The following is a 23,315-nucleotide window of genomic DNA, read 5'->3' on the forward strand; positions in this document are numbered from 1 at the left end:
TTGAAGAAGTTAACATTCGGGATATTTATACCATTATATAATCACTAGTAATGTAAATACAATGACAAGAAAAAGTGGTAAATAAAGAAACAAATAAATAAGTGAATAAATGAATGAATAACTAAAAAGTACAAAGATTTAATGTGAATGCAATTGTAAAAGAGAGCTTGTAGCCTTGAAAAAGTGTAAAGGTACTTTGATATGGTGTTCGACTACATACTGAGGCATACCTCATGAACTATCAATTCCACATATAGATGGGAAGAGTTAAAAACAGAACCCACTCAACTGGCTCCCTCACTTGGGAATAGTGCATCAGTTACCTTTTTCTTTCTTCCCAAATTTTATTTCTGCTTCCAAGAACACTACCCCTCTAACCTCATGATGCCATTATAGACTTGTTGCATCTGAACCCTTCTGCTGCTCTAGTTTTTTTTTCATTGATCTTTTTCTCCCTACCCCCATATATTTCACAATTTTGATGTGTTTATTTTCAGTTGTAGTTGGACACAATAACTTTATTTTATTTATTTATTTTTATGTGGTGCTGATGATCAAGCAGAGGGCCTCTTATGCACTTATGTCCAGAAATCTGGAGCTGAGCCCAGCCCCTCCACCAATACTTTTAAAAAAATAATGTCACCTACATACTTAGCATCCACCAGTCTTACATTCTGATCCATCCGTTTCCTGCTTTTTGCATGAATAATTTTGAAATTTTTTTTCATTCAGACATCAATTGTCCAGAGTGCTCAGAATTGGAAGTAAATTTTACAGAATATTAGAGGTCAATTTCAGAACATTAAAACTTTATATAATAAGATGCACCTAAAGCTGAGAATAAAAAGACAATCTACAGACTTCACTAGTTAAAATAAAAGGTCAAAAATTCAGGAAAATGAATAATTTTGAAATGACAATTTCATAAAAAGGAGACTAAAGGGCAGAATATACAAGCAAAAACAAAATTTCCACATCACAAAAAAATGTCCATTTGCATAGAGTGTCATGTATGGGTGCTTCCATAAGACAAATTAAATTGAAAGAGATATGATTAATTTGAGATGTAGCAATAAAATATTAATTGTATATAATAGTAATATATATGTACCTGAGCCAAATATGCCTCATTTAATAATAGGTATATATTACAATAAATAAACTCTAAACTTTTTAAACTTTTTTCAAAAATTTATCTTATTTATTTTTTATATGTCATAGTGAATACTGACATCTAGAATTTTGTATTGCAAAATGTTCAGGCTACATATTATATTTACTTGAAGTATATCACTGAACAATAGATGAATTTTACCACACATGGTTGCACAATATGAACTTATGGAAATAAGTACATACCGTATAATAATATGAATAAATAGATGTGAGTAACTAACATAGAACCTTTATTAAGAAAAAGGAAATGAAACAAAACAAAACAAACAACAATAATTTGAAATTTAGAGAAAGTGTGAAGTGTTTTGCAGAAATAGAAATATGACATTCTTTCCCAAAAAATCATTGGGACAAGAAATTATTTTGGGGGAAAACTATATTATATGCTTTCTTTTTTTTTTAAGAGAGAGTGAGAGAGAGAGAGAGGGAGAGAGAATTTTTTTAATATTTATTTTTTAGTTTTCGGCAGACACAACATCTTTGTTTGTATGTGGTGCTGAGGATCGAACCTGGGCTGCACGCATGCAAGGCGAGCGTGCTACCACTTGAGCCACATCCCCAGCCCCATATATTATATGCTTTCTTAATACCAGAAGAAACTCATTTTCAGAAATAGTATACATTTCAATATAAAAATAAAATACAGCTGTGGATGGTATTACACAAATTATCTCAATGACTTGGGAGGTAGAGGCTGAAGAACCAAAAGTTCAAAGAAAGCCTTGTCAACATAGGAAGGCCATGAACACCATGACAAAGTTTCTGCCTCAAAATAAAATATTGAATGGCCTGGGTATATGGCTGTGGCTTAAGGGTATACCACCCTTAGATTCAATAACCCATATGTATCTGACAAAAGTTACTATAACAAGGAATTTATGCTAGGTGTGGTGGCACATGCCTGCAATTCCAAAACTCTGAAGACTGAGGCAGGAGGATTGTGAGTTCAATGCCAGCCACAATTAAAAGAGTCACTAAAATGCTCAGTGAGACCCTGTCACTACATAATATGTAAAATAATCCTGGGAATGTGACTCATTTGTCAGTTGCCCCTACATTCAATGCCCAGCATGAAAAAAATGGATTTATATTCCTAATGTCATAATACTTGCCTCTAATGCCATCTATTTGGAAGACTAAGGCATAAAGATTAAAATTTCAAGGTTAGCTTGGCCACTTGCCAAAAACTTGTTTCTATATAAGATTTTTTTTTTAAATGCCTGGGGATGTTGATGAGTGTAATGGCAACTTTGGTTTAAATCTCAAGAACCACAAAACAGACCAGTTATTTATTTTCAGAATGTTACATAAATATGTTTAAAAAAACCTATAAACTGGGCAACATTAAGGAAGAAAAAATTTTCATTAAGTGGTACAAAGATGGGCTGGAGTTCTGAATCAGGAGCAGATCACTCACCTGGCACATGTGAGGCCCTTGGTTCCATCCTCAACAACAAATAAATAAACAACATAAGGGTATTATGTCCAGCCACAACTTAATAATAACATGATTTTAAGAAAAGGTATAAAGAGAAGGGGGAGAACTCATGAGCTCACATCAAAGTTAAGAATATTTAATAAAAAAATGACACTTATGGTAGGAGAAATGTTCAAAAATTAAAACCTCATAACATCTTAACAAATTAAAAAGATGCAAGCTAACATCTGATGCCAAAAAAAAATTACACAGTATTGATGAGGACAAGAAACAATTTCTCTTGAATTAGAGAAACTATATAAATTGCTATTATTGTGTGGAAAGTGTTTATTTAATATATATGATACTCCTCAAACAGTAGCAAAGCCTATATAAAATACTGTGTTTCTGATCCTGATAATATGTAGTTAAATGATAGCATAAGGCTACAGATATGTTCATCCATGCTGGTGAAACCAGAAAAATAGGTGAAAAGAGTAGGTACATTCAAAATGAAATAAATGCTATAGTTTGAAAAAAATTGCTTTGTTGGGATCAGACACATTTTTAGTTTCATTGAAGTGGCTCCTGTTTTCTTCACATTGTCTCAAAATAAAACATAAAAAGGACTGGGGATGTGGCTCTGTGGTTAGCACTCCTGGGTTTATCTCCCAGTGCCAAACCAACTAAGGTGAACAATTTCTGAAAGATTACAATTATGCCAGTGTACATATACAAGTAAAAATATTAGTGAAAATTTAAAAATTAAGAAATATATTTTTTGAAAAAAGTGTTAAGGTTCTTCCAAAGCTCAACATAAAAATGACATATAATCCACTAATAATAATTTTGGGTTGTAAAGCAAGGCTGCACATGCCTATGTTCGAGTGGCTCAGGAGTATAAGAAGGGAAAATCTCAGGTTCAAGACCAGTCTCAGCAATTTGGCAAGGTTGTAACCAAATGAGTGAAATGCTGTCTCAAAAAAGGGGTAAAGGTTTTTGTATAGCACAGTGAAAAGGTGCCCATGGGTTAATCTATAGCGACTCAATAAATAAAAATAATAATAATTAATCTGACTAAAAAGTGCCATACAATCCAGTAATAATATTTCTGGGCATACATCTAAATGAATTGGAAAACATTTCTCAAAAAAATAACTGCAATTCCATTTTTATTACAGCTTTATTCACAGTATCTAATAAAAAAATTAAATGCCACTCAGGCATGGTGGGAAATACTTCTAATCCCAGGGGCTTGGGAGTTTGAGGCAGAGGATGGGGAGTTCAAAGCAGCCTCAGCAATGGTAAGGCACTAAGCAACTCTTTCCAAAATAAAAATAAAAAAAGGTAATATAGGGCAGGGGATGAGCCTAAGTCGTGGAGTGCCTCTGAGTTTAATTCCTGGTTTGCACCTCACAAAAAACATCTTTTTAGATGAAAGGAATATCAAAAGATTTCTTTCAGCTTCACAGTATCCAGCTACTCCCCTTAGATGCTACACACTTATAGTTCAAACTGATCTCTAGAAGACAAGACTCAGATAATGATATTTTCTAAATAGGATAAGAGTCATTGATATCTGTGGACACCTTATGTCAGACTGTTGTAAAACAAAGGACTGGGCAAATATGGGAGATTGGAATGAGAACACAACACACAGTTAAGTTCTTCAAAGGGGATATCTTAACTCAGACACTGTGATATCTGAAAACACAGTTGGAAATAAAACTAGATTCTTTCCTTCACTGATTTCTGGGTTATTAATTTAATCCAAACAGATATTGAAAAAGTGCTAAGGCTACTGGTTAATGTCTGTATAAAACAGATTATTAAAAATGTATCACATTAGGGCTGGAGTAACAGAATGCTTGCCTCGAATGGGTGAGGCACTGGGTTGGATCTTCAGATCCACATATCAATAAGTAAAATAAAAGTCTATTGATAACTAATTTTTTGTAATTGTACCAGGTTTGTCACATGGCTTTTGATGTTCAGATTCACTATGTACTCTAGTCTTTGTGATTAAACTTCCTTATAATTTAAATCAAGTCCAGTCCCATCTTTATTTTCCTCCACTAGGAAAATAACATGTTTCCTGGATATGTTTGGAATGCTTCTACAGGTCATTTTAATAAAGTGGTCTTACAATTATGGAGGGGAAAACCTCAACTAAGGTCCCATTACATTTTTAAAAGTCTTTTATTGGGACTGTGAGAATGGCCTTAGCCCTGAGCTTAAAAAAATCCATTTTTAAAACTCCAGTTTGAAACATGCAGTGGCACCAGGCACACCAATATAGTCCTACAGTATGGCCTAAATAATAGTTACTTCCCCTTAACTTGATAAACAGAGGGAAATATCTGGCAGGCTATACTTTCCTGATAAGAGAGAGAGACAAGAAAATCAGAGTGGAGACCACAAGACCCAAAGTTTCTGACACCAGGGTAAATAATGTCATGGCGAAATCCCATGAACTTATAGAAATAATTGCATACCTTATAATAATATGAATAAATAGATGTGTGTAAGAAACACAGAACATTTATTAAGAAAAAGAAAATGAAACAAAACAAAACAAACAACAAGAAACTTAAAATTTGGAGAAAGTTTGAAGTGTTTTGCAGAAATAGAAATATGACATTCTTTCCAAAAAAATCATTGGGACAAGAAAGTATTTTGGGGGAAAACTATATTATATGCTTTCTTAAAACCAGACAAAACTCATTTTTAGAAGTATTATATACTTCAATATAAAAATAAAATAGAGCTGTGGATGGTATTATACAAATAATCTCAATGACTTGAAAGGTAGAGGCTGAAGAACCAAAAGTTCAAAGAAAGCCTTGTCAACACAGGACGGCCATGAACACCATGACGAAGTTTCTGCCTAAAAATAAAATATTGAATTGCCTGGGTAAATGGCTGTGGCTTAAGGGTATGCCACCCCTAGATTCAATAGCCCATATATATCTGTCAAAAGTTACTATAACAAGGAACTTATCCTAGGTGTGGTGGCACAAGCCTGCAATTCCAAAACTCTGAAGATTGGGGCAGGAGGATTGTGAGTTCAATGCCAGTCACAATAAAAAGAGTCACTAAAAATCTCAGTGAGACCCTGTAACTACATAATATATAAAATGATCCTGGGAATGTGATTCATTTATCAGTTGCCCCTGCATTCAATGCCCAGCATGAATAAAAGGGATTTATATTGAAAATGTCACAGTACTTACCTCTAATGCCATCTATTTGGAAGACTAAGACAGAAAGGTTAAAATTTCAAGGTTAGCTGGGCCACTTGCCAACAACATGTCTCTATATAAGACTTTTTAAAAGTGTCTGGGGATGTTGATGAGTGTAATGGCAACTTTGGTTTAAATCTCAAGAACCACAAAACAGAGCAGTTTTTTATTTTCAGAAAGTTACAGAAATATGTTTAAAAAAGTATAAATTGGGCAACATTAAGAAAAAAAACTTTTTTTCATTAATTGGTACAAAGATGGGCTGGATTTCTGGATCAGGAGCAGATCACTCACCTGGCAAATGTGAGGTCCTTGGTTCTGTCCTCAACACCACATAACAAAAAATAAATAACATAAAGGTATTATGTCCAGCCATAACTAAATAATAACATAATTTTAAGAAAAGGTATAAAGAGAAGTGTGAGACTCATGGGCTCACATAAAAGTTAAGAATATTTAATAAAAAATGACACTTATGGTAGGAGAAATATTCAAAAATTAAAACCTCTTAACATCTTAACAAATTAAAAAGATGCAAGCTAATATCTGATGCCAAAAAATATTACACAGAATTGATGAGGACAAGAAACAATTTCTCTTGAATTAGAGAAACTATATAAATTGCTATTATTTTGTGTAAAGTGTTTATTTAATATATATGATACTCCTCAAACAGTAGCAAAGCCTATATAAAATACTGTGTTTCTGATCCTGATAATATGTAGTTATATGATAGCATAAGGCTACAGATATGTTCATCCATGCTGGTGAAACCAGAAAAATAGGTGAAAAGAGTATGTACATTCAAAATAAAATAAATGCTATAGTTTAAAAAAATTGCTTTGTTGGGATCAGACACAATTTTAGTTTCATTTAAGTGGCTCCTGTTTTCTCCACATGGTCTCAAAATAAAACATAAAAAGGACTGGGGATGTGGCTCTGTGGTTAGCACTCCTGGGTTTATCTCCCAGTGCCAAACCAACTAAGGTGAACAATTTCTGAAAGATTACAATTATGCCAGTGTACATATACAAGTGAAAATATTAGTGAAAATTTAAAGATTAAGAAATATATTTTTTGAAAAAAGTGTTAAGGTTCTTCCAAAGCTCAACATAAAAATGACATATAATCCACTAATAATAATTTTGGGTAGCAAAGCAAGGCTGCACATGCCTATGCTCCAGTGGCTCAGGAGTAAGGGAAAATCTCAAGTTCAAGATCAAGGTTTGGCAAGGTTTTAATGAAATGAGTGAGATGCTGTCTCAAAAAAGGGGTACAGGTTGGTGTATAGCACAGTGAAAAAGTGCCCATGGGTTAATCTATAGTGACTAAATAAATAAATAAAATAATAATAATAAATCTGGCTAAAAAGTGCCATACAATCCAGTAATAATATTTCTGGGCATATATCTAAATGAATTGGAAAACTTTTATCAAAGAAATAACTGCAATTCCATTTTTATTGTAGCTTTATTCACAGTATCTAATAAAAAATTAAATGCCACTCAGGCATGGTGGGAAATGCCTCTAAACCCAGGGGCTTGGGAGTTTGATGCAGAGGATAGAGAGTTCAAAGCAGGTTCAGCAATGGTAAGGCACTAAGCAACTCTTTCCAAAGAAAATGTAAAATAGCGCTGGGGATTAACCTAAGTCGTGGAGTGCCTCTGAGTTTAATTCCTGGTATGCACACCCCCAAAAAACACCCTTTAGGTAAAAGGAATATCAAAAGATTTCTTCCAGCTTCACAGCATCCAACTACTCCCCTTAGATGCTACACACTTATAGTTCAAACTGATCTCTAGAAGAGAAGACTCAGATAATGATATTTTCCTAATAGGCTAAGAGACATTGATATCTGTGGACCCCTTTTGTCAGACTGTTCTAAAACTAATTACTGGCAAATATGGGAGGTTGGAATGAGAACACAACACACAGTTAAGTTCTTCAAAGGAGAATCTTAACTCAAACACTGTGATATCTGAAACCACAGTTGGAGATAAAATTAGATTCTTTGCTTTACTGATTTCTGGGTTACTAATTCAATCCAAACAGATATTGAAAATGTATTAAGGCTACTGGTTAATGTCTATGTATAACAGGTTATTAAAAATATATTAGATTATGTCTAGAGTTTCGGCTCAGTAACATAATGCTTGCCTAGCATGGGTGAGGCACTGGGTTGGATCCTCAGATCCACCTATCAATAAGTAAAATAAAAGTCTATTGATAACTAATTTTTTAAAATGTACCAGATTTCTCACATGGCCTTTGATGTTCAGATACACTATGTACTCTAGCCTTTGTGATTAAACTTCCTTATAGTTTAAATCAAGTTCAGTCCCATCTTTATTTTCCTCCACACTAGGACAAAGATGTTTCCTGGAAATGTTTGGAATGCTTCTACAGGTCATTTTAATAAAATGGTCTTACACATATGGAGGGAAAAACCTCAATTAAGGTCCCATTACATTTTTAAAAAGTCTTTAATTGGGACTGTGAGGATGGCCTTAGTCCTGAGCTTAAACAACTCCATTTTAAAAACTCCAGTTTGAAACATGAAGTGGCACCAGGCACACACACAGAGTCCTCCAGTATGGCCTAAAAAAAGTTACTTCCCCTTAACTTGATAAACAGAGGGAAATATCTGGCAGGCTATACTTGCCTGATAAGAGAGAGAGACAAGAAAATCAGAGTGGAGACTACTAGACCAGGTTTCTGACCCCAGAGTGAATGATGTCATGAAGAAATCCCATGAGAGCTAATAAGAATTGAAAGAGAGGTTAAAGCCTCCAATTTTAGCATAAATTATAGAGCTAATGAGCAGGGATTTAGCCAGCAGAAACTAGCATGCACTCAAGCTGAAGAGCCTGATGAGGAACTGACATCCCATCACTTGTCATTGTTCTTCTGATCCTCTGCATGATTTTCTCATCTCTCAAACTCCACCACTTCATCTGAACTTTGGAGAAAGCCACAACTTCTCCATAGGTTCTCTCCACAACCTGTTGTCCACTCCAAGCCAGGAGAAGCCTGCCTTGGTTCTGGACCTGGTCACCATGGTCTGAGTGAGTGTGCATCTGCTAGAGTAAAAGGCTAAGGCTTAAGAATTTTGTTCTGACATTTAAACTTAGTACACAGAGGGAATGTCTGTCACTAGCCTGTCATGTTTAAGTTACTTTTGCAGTGTCTAAAATTAATCTAGACTTCTTAGCATTAAAGTAATCAACCTTTATTTTTTTTCTATGAATGGATTATCACTATTACAGTGGCTAGCATTCAGGATAGTTATTTTCTTGAGTAAGAACCTATAGAGTATAATTGCATTGAGCAATTTGAGTGAATAAAGCATTAAAAGGGGCAGAAGCATTTAGACATTTTTTATTTCTCTCCTTGACTGCATATGTCGCAATTTTGTCCCTGGGGACTGGTACACATTGACTATATTATTTTATTAAGAAAAGAGTCATTATTTTTAATGTCATCTAATTTTTTTCCTGCTTTTTTTCTTATGTGAAAGTCTCACAACGATAAAGCAAAATCTTTTAAAACTGCCATCCAGTTCTTGGAGAAAAAAATACAAATAAAGCATGCCTTTAAACAAAACATGGGAAAACATAAATATGTTGAAACTGAAGTTTTGAGATGAAACTAAATTTCCCATTTAACCAATTTTCTCTGGAATGTTGTCTCACAAGCTTTGAAGAATAAAATCTCTGAACTCTCAGGGAAGGTAATATTAAAAAGAATATAATTTATTTTAGCAAGAAAAAATACAACTCCCAAAATACGGGAGAGGGCATGTTAGCAGAAGAACCCATTTTTTTGGGTGTCAGTTTCGAAGTTTAAATATGGTTTTTGGCAGTGCTTTGGTTACTATCTATTTAAAATGAGTATTGAAAAAGGCATTTTTATTACCAAATAGGCTCAAGTTTGTTCTTAATGTATCCCATCCTCCTTCCAGTGACTTCCAAATGGGTTCAAGCAAGGAAAAAGAATTTGGTTGAAGGTATTCCCATAAATGAGTCTCAAGTGTTTTTTTATAATTTGAATAGGCTTAAATGGTGCTCATTAACATATCTATCCATTAACCTTCAGGTGTGGTTAAATAATATGTCCATGATACAGCTGCCTTGTAATTTTACTATCTGTTTTATTTTATTTTTTCTCAATCAAGTTGAGCAAGAACCCTGCCTTTGAGAATGTGAAGGGAGCTGGAAATTTGGGATTTAATCTCAGACCAATAAATAGCTAAACTATCAGATAACCATTCTGGATTTGAGATACTTCTGAGTCTACATTTAGAAAGCTCAGGAGGAATGAGGATATTGAGTTCAAAACCAGTTTGAGAAACTTAGTGAGGTTCTAAGAAACTCAGTGAGATTTTGTCTCTACATAAATATATAGAAAAAGTTTGAGAATGTGGGTCAGTAGATAAACACCCATGGGAATAATTCATGGTCTAAAATAAACAAACATATAAACAACAAAAATAAAAACTTAGGAGGAACAAGAACAGGGGTCCCCAAAAAAGCCACAGCTTCTCCTACACAGGAACACAACTAATAAGGTTGGGGTCCTCTTCTGATGATTATCCCAGTCTTCACCACACATTCTGGGGACATGCTGAGCTAATGGAACACAGATGCCCACATAGGAATTCAGGAAGGCCCTGAAAACCTCGTACAATTATGAAACAAAAGACTTGAGGTCTAAAATACTGATCTAAGCTCCACTATACTAGTCAGAGAAAACTAAAGGCTAAGCTGCCAAGCAGAGAACCTCTATCCACAAGACTCTGGAGACAATTATGAGGAGTTTTCAGCCAACATTGCCAATCCCAGTGATTTCAAACAGCCTCCCTACCCAGTCTTAAAAAAGAACACACACTTACCATTTTCTGGATTTCAGGATGCTTAGTGATCCCCTTATATTTTTTTCAGCTCCAGTGTAGCACAGAAAACTGGAAGCAGAGAAATGGAATCAATGAATGGCAGGCTCCAAAAACAAAAGGAATAGAAGACTATGGAAGTCTGTCCCCACATCACTGGCTGTGTCTTCATTGGACAGTTCTCACCCAAAAGACAGATTGGAAAGGGCTTCAGGAACTTCCTGCAAAATTGAGCCTGGTAGTGACACCATTGGTTACTGGTGACAAGTCTTACTTTTCCACATGTTGAAGTTTGAACATTAGAGAAGCATGTTGAGGCAAGCATACAAAGCAGGGATTAATTAGAAAGGGGTAACATGGACTTCTCCCAGAAGGGATAAGGGGGGCATTGCTGGTTATAGGATATCCCAAGAAGCAAGGTGTTCTGCCCATTTTGTATGTCCTAGGTTTCCTTTGTTCTCCTGCCTTTCCCCCCATATCTTTCTCCTTCCTGAGTACAGGTCTAGGCCCAAAAATGCTTGGTGGAATGGCCTAAGGTTGCAAAATAGGTGGGATTTAGGGGGAAGGGCAGGATGGAGTACAAGGACACATTAACAATCTTAGGGCTCTCTGTAGAGAGGGGAAATTCTTGGGACAGCAACAGGTTGGAGCAGGGGCAGGTTCTTGATAATATCCCTCAGAGGACAGTCTCCAACTTCCCAGATTCACTCAAAATTGGCTTCCTAGATTCAACCTGACTCGATTTACCTATCTACACTGACTGCCTGTCTAATACAGGAGGCCTACTCTTTGAGTAATAGTAAATTTCATCCAGATCAGAATTTAATAAGGACACAAAGACAGGTTTTCATCTGCTCTGTTTTTGTTGCTCAAACACTGGGGATCTACCACAAGCAGGGGTGCATGCCTATAATCCAAGCAACTGGTGGGGCTGAGGCAGGAGGACAGTGAGTTCAAAGCCAGCCTCAGCAATGGCAAGGCACTAAGAACCTCACTGAGATGATGTGTTTAAATAAAATAGAAATAGGGCTGTGAATGTGGTCTCAGTGGTCATGTGCCCCTGAGTTCAATTGCCAGTAGAAAAAGAAATACTGGAGATCACAACCATGGGTATTATTCTTTACACAGTCCCAGGACCACAGATGAATGGATTGATGGATGGATAGAAACATAGACAGTGTCCTGGGGAAGGGTCTCAAATTCTCCTGTGATGGCTTTTCAAGTAACTGATGTTACAATATTACAGGAATTTTCCACAGCCTAGGAATATTTATTATGATTATGATTATGATTTTTATAATTGCTGTGAATTGCATTAAGTACCTCAGGATAAAATTTTTTCATGGTTTACTCCCAATATTTAGATCTAGCCAAGACAGAACTGCAATTATATAAAAATTAAATATCACAATTACTTTAAAATTTAATTTAATATTTCTGTTCTCTAGCCTTATGAGAAAAGAGCTTGAGACTTCAGCTCATAAATTATTCCCTGGGGCAGGATTGTCCTTACTCCCTTACAAAAAAAAATGGGGCAAAAATAAAGTTTTAATGTTTCTAGTTTAATAAAATAAACAAGAGGTGAATGGTGCCAGGTCTCTAGATCTCTCAGTATTCCAGAACCTAGAGAATAAGGAATTAAAAAATAAATTACTTGCAATTTTCCTTGAGCATAATAATAGAATTATGATGTCTGTTTTTCCTTTGGTATGGGATACTATGAGAATATTAGCACAAATCACAGGCATTATGTCTATATATATATATATTTTTTCTATAATTCAATACAGCCCATCAACAGAGTCAACTTCAAATTTAAATGAAGAAAAATTTAATTATTATTTCCAGGGTCCAGCCCTAGCAGGTATCCAGGTGTCCTGAAGTATGAATGGCATTGGATATTATTCTCTACAGAGTCCCAGGACTACAGATAAATGGATTGATGGCCTCAGCAAAAGAAAAGGAGACAGGATGACAGGTTGCAAATTACAAGTAGCCTTCAGAAGAATCTGATGCCCATAGAGGGGCCTTTATTTTTATACCTTTTTTAAAAGGTATTTATTCATGAAGTTAAAATTATAACAAAACTTTCATTTATATAATTTTCAAGAGTTGCAATCTTTTCTGACCCATTGTTTAAAATATGTTCCTGTAACCTTTGCCAATCATGATTAAGCTTTTACATTTTCACTTCAATCACTAAGTACTAGACTATGCAACTTGACTACGGGTATCATGACCTATTAACTTTAAACTTTAAAGCACATGCATAATTACTGGTAAGCTTTTTTGCTTCTAAACTAAAGTCCTAATAATACACACTTAAGACAGTGAAAGCCTATTACTTAAAAGCCCACTCCTCTGAACTGACTCTAAAATATATCTATATAAAATTTTACATTATTCTCTTTTTCCAAAGTAATTTTCTTTTTTCACATGACCTATTTAACTGCTTTTTAAAAGAGTTTCTTTGATCCTTCATCAAATTATGAATTCTTATGTCTTTATAATTTTTAATTAAAGAGCAGGCTCTGCACTTCAACTCATTTGCTATTAGTATTAACTCTGTGTTTCCTATTTTCATCATGAATTCCTGTGTAGGGAAAAAAGGCTCTGTTAGTAAAGGGAATGTATGTTGCACAGGTTGTGGCTTTAGAAAGAGGGGCTTAGTGTAAATTGTTAAGCTTTTCTCAGGAACCTTGATTTGCAATCTTTTCCCTGTGAATTTCTTATGAAAAACACTATTGTTTGTATTGTCAAAGATACTAAAATACAACTCAGGACATATCTTATTGTATTATTAATCTCATTGTTGGAATTTTCCTGCAATCTCAGGCAACATGTACTTTTATTATTGATTGTTGTATGCCCTATTATCTATCTCATGAGTATCATAAAAAAAAAACACTTAACATTCCCCATGGTACTTGGTTCCAGGTTGTGCAGCCCTGCCACAGAATCCCCCTCACTGTGACCTTGTAAGACAGGATGTGTAGGAACATCTTCACCACACTGTCTGTAAGATACTAGCTATTTTCCACAAAGAAACCAGTTGGTATCTTGTGGATGAATAATGGCATCCAGTCAAAAGTGAGTGGATTAGTAATCTGACATTGAATAACAAGTCATTCTAAAATATATTCACACACTGGACCCCTGTGCCAAATCCAAAGCCCTATTTTACATTTTATTTAGAGAAAGATTCTCACTGAGTTGCTTAACACCTCATCTTTGCTGAAGCTAAAATTTAACTCATGATCCTCCTGCTTCAGCCTTCCAAGATACTGGGATTACACAAGTGCACCATTGCACTTGGCTCTGTTCACATATTTAATGCCAGCATTCCCTCTTTGTCTTGTCAACTGTTTTCTTTTCTCTATTTTATGTTTCAAATAAATGCAGTATTTCTATTTTTTCTCCAAGAACCGGATGTCAGATTAAAGATTTTGGTTTCTCTTTGTGAGCATTTCACATGAGAGAAAAGCAGACAAGTGTATCTTGACAGTTTAAAAAATAAGAATAATTTTTCGCTGCTCTCTGTCTTCCCATGTACAGACACCTTATCTCAATATCTAATTTGAAATTCCTCCTTTAAGATTTTCCTGTGTGATGTGTCCTCATTGTAACCTCCTATATTGTCCTACTTGTGGGTTTCATAACTGCTTGACAAAAGGTTTGAAGAGCCACCATGTCTAAATTCTTTTGGAGTGTCTAGTGAATATAATTCCCTGGGTCTCTCCATCTAGAGAGCAGTATAAACAATGAAGTTAAGACACTCCAGGGAGTCTCTGATAGCCCTTTAGCTGGCAAGGATCTTTTAGTGATACAGGGCTGGGACAGTATAAAAAATTGAGGTAGAATGAAGACCAATCCCTTCAAATGCAAACTTTTTTTTTTCAATCAAGACATAACTTTCAAAACTTATCAATCAGAGTGGCAGGCAATGAGTTTATTAGAAGTGATGTGAAGGAAGAACAGGGTAACACTCTGAGAGAAGAAAGTGTGTTCTCTCTGAAAAGATAATAGCATTTCTCTCTAGAACTTCAGTTTTTTTTGAAGATCTATAACAAGATCTAAAAGAGTCCTGAGCAGGTACAGTTCTTGACTATGGACTGACAGCAGGATAACATCAAACTCTCAAGTATCCTCTGCCATGAAAACTTTAGGTTAATTAGGCTCATGTCCACTATTTCTAATTGAATTCTTAAGCATAAACTCTCACAGATTTTATGGTTCATAAGAATTATCTTTATTTCTCTGAGTTCCAGAATCTGGTCTATAGCAGGGTTACAAAACTCTTCACTTCAGGGTAACTTAAGTTGCTCTTATAAACATTATTTTTAAACTGCATTTCTTCAACAGAAAACAGTTTGTTAAGGAATGTAACATATCCTGTCCAGTTAAGTCAGAATTTTCTTGGAAAATAAAGCTGGGGTCAACATGTTGGGCCTATTTATTTATATTACTACATGTTGAAAACAAAGCTAGTCTACCACTGAGCTAAATCAGTGTCACCATTGCCAGAAATAAAGTTGCATGGGGATGCAAATTTCTCAATAAGGCAAAGGCAGTATCTAATTGACATCATATTCTGGAGCGAAAAAATCATGAAAGAGGGTTCCTTTCAAATGTGCTATGCAACCTTTACATTAGATGTGGTTTAATTACTATTTTCACTAATTCCAGAAAACCACTTTGAAATCACAAATTTTATTTACCTTCCAGTCCTCAGAGACTCATGTTCTTCTCACGTAGACATAAACACCACATAAAAATAAATAAATTAAAGGTATTGTGTCCATCTAAAAATAAAGAAATAAATAAACAAACTAAAACCAGAAACCTGGGCACACAGGTGCAAGCCTATAATGCCAGCTGCTCAGAAAACAGAGGCAGTAGAATCATAAGTTCAAGGCCAACTTCCGCAACTGAGAACCTGCCCCAAAATAAAAAGGGCTGGGGATGTAGTTCAGTGGAAGAGCATCCCTGAGTTGAATTTATGCCACTGCAAAAAAAGCAACAGAAAGTGACAACAAAAGTAACACTTAGGATTTGCTCTCAGAAATTTTTCCACAGATTTCAACAAAGTAAGGTACCTCAGACATTAGTTTCTCCTAGTTTCTTTTTTTAATCTTTATTTATTTACTTTTAACCTTTATTTATTTATTTTTATGTGGTGCCAAGGATCAACCCTAGTGCCTCTTATGTGTGAGGGAAGCACTCTACCACTGAGCTACAGCACACTTCTCTGTGCCTCAATATCATTATGTCTCATGAAAGAAACAATTTAAATCATAATCTTCAAAGAACCATATTTTATGTATAAAAATTTAAAATATGGCAAAAGAAATAATTAAATCACATGTAGAGGGCAAATGAGGAAGAGAAGTAATGATGAAAGAGCAGAAATTTCAATAAATAAAAAACAGAAAACAATAGAGAAACATAAACTAATTAAATGCTGGTTGTTGGGCTGGGGTATAACTCAATAGTACAGTGTGTGCTTATCATGTGTAAGGTCCTGTCTTGATCCCAAGCCCCCACCCCCGTCAAAAAAAAAATGAACAACAAACAAAAACCAACCACTTATTCTTTAAGAAGACAGAAAAAAAGTAGAAACCTCCATTTGGGGTAATGAGAAAAAAAAGAGACAATATACATATTACTAAAATCAGGAAAGAAAAGATGATATCACCATAGTTTGTATAGATATGAAAAGGATATATGCCAATAAATCCATCAACCTAAATGAAGAGAACAAATTCTCTAGAAAGATACCACCAACTCACCTACAATGAAAACCTGAATTGAATATTCACAGGTTTATATTTAAGAAAATTTGTAGCTTGAAAATCTTAATTTTTTTTTCAGATTCAGATAGCTTCACTGGAAAATTCCTAGAAACATGTAGGAAAAAATAATATTCAAATTCTATAAGAAAACTGAATAGGAGGAAATACTTCCTAACTTATTCTGAGGCCAGCATTAACCTGCAATCAAAGCCAGACAATGACATTACAAGAGGTTGGGATACCCTTCATGAACATATGTGCAAAATCCTATACAAAATTGTGAGGGGGTGGGTGGTTGTAAAAAAGGATAGAACCCAGGGCTTCACAAATGCTAAGCTAATGTTCTAATGTGGCTAGGCTAATGCCACATCCTCAGTCCTTTTTAATTTGATACAGGATCTCACTGAGTTACCCAGCCTAGGCTTGAACTTGTGACCCTCCTACCTCAGAGTAGCTGGGATTATAAGTGTATGCAACCACATGCAATTCCCAAGCAAAATTTTAATGAATTAATTATAATAATATATAAAATGAATAATACATCATGACTAAATGAGATTTATGCAAATATTGCAAAGCTGGTTTGCCATTCAAAACACAATGCACATCACCATATTTGCAAACAAATAATAACAATCCAATACCCATTCTTAGTTCAAAAACAGCAACAATAAAAACCTTAGGAATATAACAGTCTCATTCTGATAAAAGGAATAAAAAAACTACAGTTAACAAGCATAATAAAAACAAGATTGAATGTTTTTCTTTTAATATAAGGAACAAGACAAATATGACAACTCCCATCATTTCATCCAACAATATACCAAAGATTCCGCTTAGATTAATAAGGCACTAAAAAAAAAAATGACATTCAAGTCATAAAGGAATAATTCAAACTATATTTTTTAAATGATGAGATTATCTATATAGAAAAATCCGATGAAATATGCCCCCCAAAAAGCTACTGCTAGAAGGTGAGTGTAGCAAAGCTGGATAATACAACAGCTAGATACAAAACTGAATTGTTGTTCTATGTTAGCAATGAAAAATTTTATATTGAATTTTTTAAACATACTATAATAATACCAAAAATGTCAAATATTTAAGACAAATTTGAAAGGGATATGCAAGACTTGTACTTTAAAAGATTGCTGAGAGAAATTAAAGGAAATCTAAACAAACGGGAAGAAATAACATGTTCATTTGTTGGAAGACTCATTGATGTTAAGAAGTCAATTCTCTCCAATTGATTCATAAATTCAATATCTCAGAATCCCAGCAGGCTGTTTTGTATAAACAGTTAAGCTGATTATAAACTTCCAATGCATATATAAAGGACCCAGAGCAGTCCAAAAAAAAGTTTGCAAAAGAAAAAATCTGGAATGAAACACTATTACAAAGGTAAAGTAATTCAGACAATGTGGTACTGATATAAACAAGTAGATCATGATACAAAATAGAGGCCAAAATAGACCCATGTACACAAAAAAACTGATTTTTGGCAATGGTACAAAGGCAATTCTGCAAAGAGACAATGTTCATTTTTAACAAATGGTGCTGGAACTAAATACCCATATACAAAAACTTATGAATTTTGACCCTTGCCTTGAACCACATACAGAAATTAACTCAAAATGGGTCATATACCTAAGTGTAAAACTAAAAACAATATAACTACTTAAGGAAACAGGAGCTAACTTCTGTGACTTAGGGTTAGGCAAAGAGTTCTTAGATATGATACCAAAAGTGCATTAAAGAACAATTTGTAAATTGAATTTCATCAAAATTAAGAATATCTGTTCTTTGAAAGACACTGCTAGTGGAATGTAAAACATGTCAGACTGGGACAAAATATCATAAATCTAATAAAGAATTTGTATCTAGAATACAAAAAGAACTCTTAAAACTTAATAAGAAAAACAAATACCTCAATAAAAATAACATACAAGATTTGATACTTTACCAAGGAATGGCAAAGAAACACATGAAAATATGCTCAACATCATAATCAGCCAATAGGAAAATGCAAATTAAAATCACAATGAGAAGCTGGGGTTGTGACTCAGTGGCATAGCACTTGCCTTGCACATATAAGTAACTGGGTTCAGTCTTTAGAACTGCATAAAATAAATAAATAAAATAAAGGAATTGTGTATATATACAACTAAAAACATTTTTTAAAAATCACATTGAGATAATACTATGTATCTTTTAAAGGACTAAAATTTAAAAAGACTGCCAGAGTAATATTTAAGATAGAGACTTGGAGCAACTGATTCCTCATTCACTGCTGGTAGGAATGTAAAGGAAACAACAATTTGGAATACAGCTTAGCATTTTAAAAAATTAAAAATATACATAGCACATGATCTACTCATTTCACTTCTGTGTATTTACCAAAGAGAAAAGACAGCCTAAGTCCACACAAAGATCTGTAATACAGTTGTTCAGATGGGTTTTAGTTGTAAGAGCCAAATGCTGGAAACACCCAAATGACTGTCAGTGGTGAACAGGCATATCCATACAATGGAATACTTTGATCACTTAAAGGAACAAACTACTGATATAATCAGAAACAGAGACAAATCTCAAAATAATTACACTGAGTGAAAGAGCAAAGAGAGAGAGAGAGAGAGAGAGAAAGAGAGAGAGAGAGAGAGAGAGAGAGAGAGAGAGAGAGAGAGAGAGAGATTTCATTTACATAAAACCATAGAATAAGCAAATTAACCTACATGATACCAGATCAGTAGGTTGGTGGTTGCCTGAAGAAAGGGACAGAGCAACTTGAGGATAGAAGAACAAGGAAATTTGGGGTGGTGATGAATCTGTTCATTCTCCTTATTTTGATGATGGTTTCTTGGGTGTGCACATGTGTCAGAACTCATTAAATCATACACTTTAAACATGAAGTTTATTGGATGTCAATTAGACTTCAATAAATCTGTCTTTTAAAAGAGCTACCTGAATTTTATAATATCAATTTTAAATTGTCCCTTTTCCATCAGCATACTAAAAATCTTTCACTGTAGCAAACTAACTCATGTAACTGCTTCAAATACACCTTTTCTTTTGACATTTACTCTACATAAGCAGGATTGTAAATCTAAATTACTGGCTGGGAATGTGGCTCAAGTGGTAACACGCTTGCCTGCTATGTGTGGGGAACTGGGTTCAATCCTCAGCACCACATAAAAATAAAATAAAGATATTGTGTCCACCAAAAACTAAAAAATAAATATTAAATCTCTCTCTCTCTCTCTCTCTCTTCTCTCTCTCTCTCTCTCTCTCTCTCTCTCTCTCTCTCTCTCTCTCTCTTTCTCTCCCCCCTCTCTCTCTTAAAAAAAGTAAATTACTATGGGATAGAAAAGTTAACAAATTGGTCTCCCTGGATTGCACAGTTGTCTGTTTACTGGCTTCAAATGAAATCAGAATGTTTAGTTGAATTACCAGTACTGAAGGGCTCAGCCACTGAATATTGAAAACATTACTTTTGCAAGCTGCCCTAAAACAATTCATTAATTCAAATAAATGTTTACTGCACATGTGCTCTCAGTATGCCCTGTTGAAATGGCTGGATTTCATGCAGAATGGACAGTACCGTAATAAAAAGTTATTCCATGTCTTTTTTTGGAATAATTTGTAAGATTTAGAAACACTTAAATCACATGATGAAAGAATAGCAATGGAAACAGGCCACAGACATCCAAGAACAGTGACTCTCCTAATTAAAGGTTAAAATAATAAATTTCAATGATAATATGACTGAAGAACTGTATCTTAACAGCTTAATTCCAACATTACAAGTATTTCTCATACCTTAAGTGAACTCAGAACAAAGATTACAAATTGCTTCATCACACAGTGAGTATGAAGTCTGCCAGCTCTAAGAAGTCATTCTGGCTTAGAAATATGAAACGATGTGAAAAGATAGACCCCAAATAATTTTTTAATACCAATAACAAATAGGAAGTTTTAAGTGAATTCTCTAACAGCTGGTATCAAAGATAATACTCTGTAGCAGCATATTCTTCATTACTGAGTTCAGTTAACTGGACCAATAATGGAAATTAATATATATTATAGAAGATACAAGCTTAATTATTCATCACAAATAAAATCATTCATAGCTCTCCCGCAATGTAAAAGACATTTTACAGCTTAGCAAGGGAATTTATTTGTAAACCTTCCACTATCTTTTTCCCTTGAAATGATACTGTCCTTTAAGTTGTTTCTCTAAAAGAACCCAACATCTGCTCCATTTGTATGCAATGAATTTAAGAATTTTCTACTGTCATGTATAACTGATCATTACTAATTTCTTCAGGTTTTTCAGAACTGTCATGTTTTGTGTTCTCAAAGATAGAGTTTTGCTGAACAATAAGCTTTTAGTAAATTTTGACTGACATGTTTCCTCTGTATGTGTTCTAAACACATCATACCCAAATTCATAACTACTTTAAACACTACTAATCCTTAGTGTTCAGTAACCATGGAATGCAGAACACGGGTTCTGAAAGCACAATACCCAAGTATTCTCATCTTCATGGAGAAGAAATATCCACTAAACAAAAGATGAAACAAACCATAGTATTCAGTTATTGTATCTTCTATTTATTGATTTTTGGAGTTTTACAAATGCAAATGGTTTGCTTTAAGTAAATTGGTGAAAAAAGCAAAGACAATTAAGCACTTTTAATTAAAATTATGAAAATTTACTTCTCACCTCTGATACTGATTTTAATTAAAATTGTGAAATAATATCTGCTACAGCTTGAGTTCCATTGAAGCTAAGATCCAATTTGTGGTTCCTCATGATATGTCCAATGTCAATTACTGCCCTCCTGTTGCATTTTACCATGAAGAAAAACACTGTTTCATGGAGTAAGATCTACTTGTAATTTGTAATGTGCTTGGCACTGTGCTTACCAGTTTATATGCAGCAGCTGTGCTCATCCTCAAAACAATGCTACAATGGAGAATATCTTAGAAAGGTAGAGTCCTAACTGACCTTAAATAAATTGTCCAAGGTCACTGAGCTACTTCCCATTACTGACAACACAGAGTATATCTTAAACCTTTTAACAAGAGGGCCCCATATAGGACCAAACCTGCCAGAGAAATTGGATTTATCCCATCATGAGTAACTCCCATTTAATCTCAGTACAGTTATTTTTCTCTAATTCACCTTAATCTGACCATCTGCCTTGGCATAGAGGAGAAACAACTTAGTGGCAGAGCTGGGTGTGTGCAACAAATTATCATCCAAGTTTTGACTTTCAGCTAGCCTTTATTGTTATATCTTGGAAAGTTAGGCAAGATCAAGATCCTTAGTAAAATGACATCTATAGAGAGGCCTTACCAGCAGTATTATTATTAATCCTGACCATGTTTAAACTGACACTAAATATTCAAGACAATTCTGAACTTAAGTATACCAGTGTTTTTACATAAGTAAATGATTCATGTCATGTTATAACAAATGACATATATAAATAAGTAATTTATACTTCATTCCTCCAAAAATGACTATGTATTTCATTAATGAAAACGTAGAACAGTGATTTGTTTGTGGAACTGAGTATTAAACCCAAGGCCTCAAACATGTGAGGGAAGCCACATCCCCAGCCAAGAATGATTGTTTTTAAATGATGCTGTTGGTGTAACAGTGTAGTGCCAGTCCAGCCTTCCACTGTCCTCTGACAAGAATTTCTATTTAACTGCTAAACACACTGATGTTTCATGGATAACATCAAGAAAAGTAGTTTACAGAAACCACATAACTTCCACCCTTTTAGACTTGCTGTACAATATTGTGTTCTCCTTGAGATGCATAAAGAAATTTAAATTCACACTTTACTATCATAGGAGCAAGAACCACTTAAACAGCATCTACTGTTTTTTTGTCCATTAAGAAAGATTGCTCAACCAGGTTGGTGGAACACACCTGTAATCCCAATGGCTTGTAAACCTGAAGCAGGAGGAATTCAAGTTCAAACCAAGCCTTAGCAATTTAGTGTGGCTCTAAGCAACTTAACAAAACTCTGTCTCAAGAAAAAAGAAAAAAAACAGTTGGGGATGTGGCTCAGTGGCTGACCACTGTGGGCTCAATTCCTAGTAGAAAAAGAAGGCAGAAAAAAACACAATAAGCTGCACTGTATAAAATGAATTTTAATTACTTTTTCTAGGAGCTGATAAGGGTACCTCTGAAAATCCATGCTGGAAAGTCATAGCAAAGAAAATAACCAGTCTCTAGAGGGGAATAGTCACAAAAACATAACATCTGAACAGTCACATCCCAAACAAAGCTGGTCTAAAGGTGAACTTTCTGCATTCTAGTCTACTCACTTGTGAACCTTGTTCTTGCACAGAAATGCTGTCATCGCGGGCTATCCAGGCCACAAACTTCTGAAGTATTCTCAACTTTCCTCTTCAGATCTTAACAATTGCCCAAGCCAGGATGAATTACCAAAGAGAAATATATGGATCTGCTCCACAATCCTTCCCCTCTTCTTGGAGTGCTAGTGATGATGGCAGGAAGCTCCCAGCAAAGCTTCTGCCTGAGCAGGGAGCACAATACCCAAGGCTAAGAGTGCTCTTGAGTGCTGTGATTGTGGCTAAGTGTTAAAGCACTTGCCTAGCATGTGTAAGGCACTGGGTTTGATTCTTAGCATCACATAAAAGAAAAAAATATACACAGTTCATCAACAAGTAAAGAAAATAATATAATTTTTTTAAAAAAGTGTGCTCTTGGGATTTTAAAAAGCACAGCTGGGAGGAGACTCTCTTTCCTCCCTCTTGTG

At 34.7% G+C, this 23,315-nt stretch overlaps 1 pseudogene; it reads right to left on the reverse strand.

The window, feature by feature from the left end:
• LOC143386854 (uncharacterized) overlaps positions 1 to 22,895 on the reverse strand; it is a 56,463-nt pseudogene extending 33,568 nt beyond the window's left edge.
• Positions 22,896 to 23,315: the final 420 nt, after the last annotated feature.

This window comes from Callospermophilus lateralis, unplaced genomic scaffold (genome assembly GCF_048772815.1).
Source record: "Callospermophilus lateralis isolate mCalLat2 unplaced genomic scaffold, mCalLat2.hap1 Scaffold_79, whole genome shotgun sequence".
Taxonomy (NCBI): Eukaryota; Metazoa; Chordata; class Mammalia; order Rodentia; family Sciuridae; genus Callospermophilus; species Callospermophilus lateralis.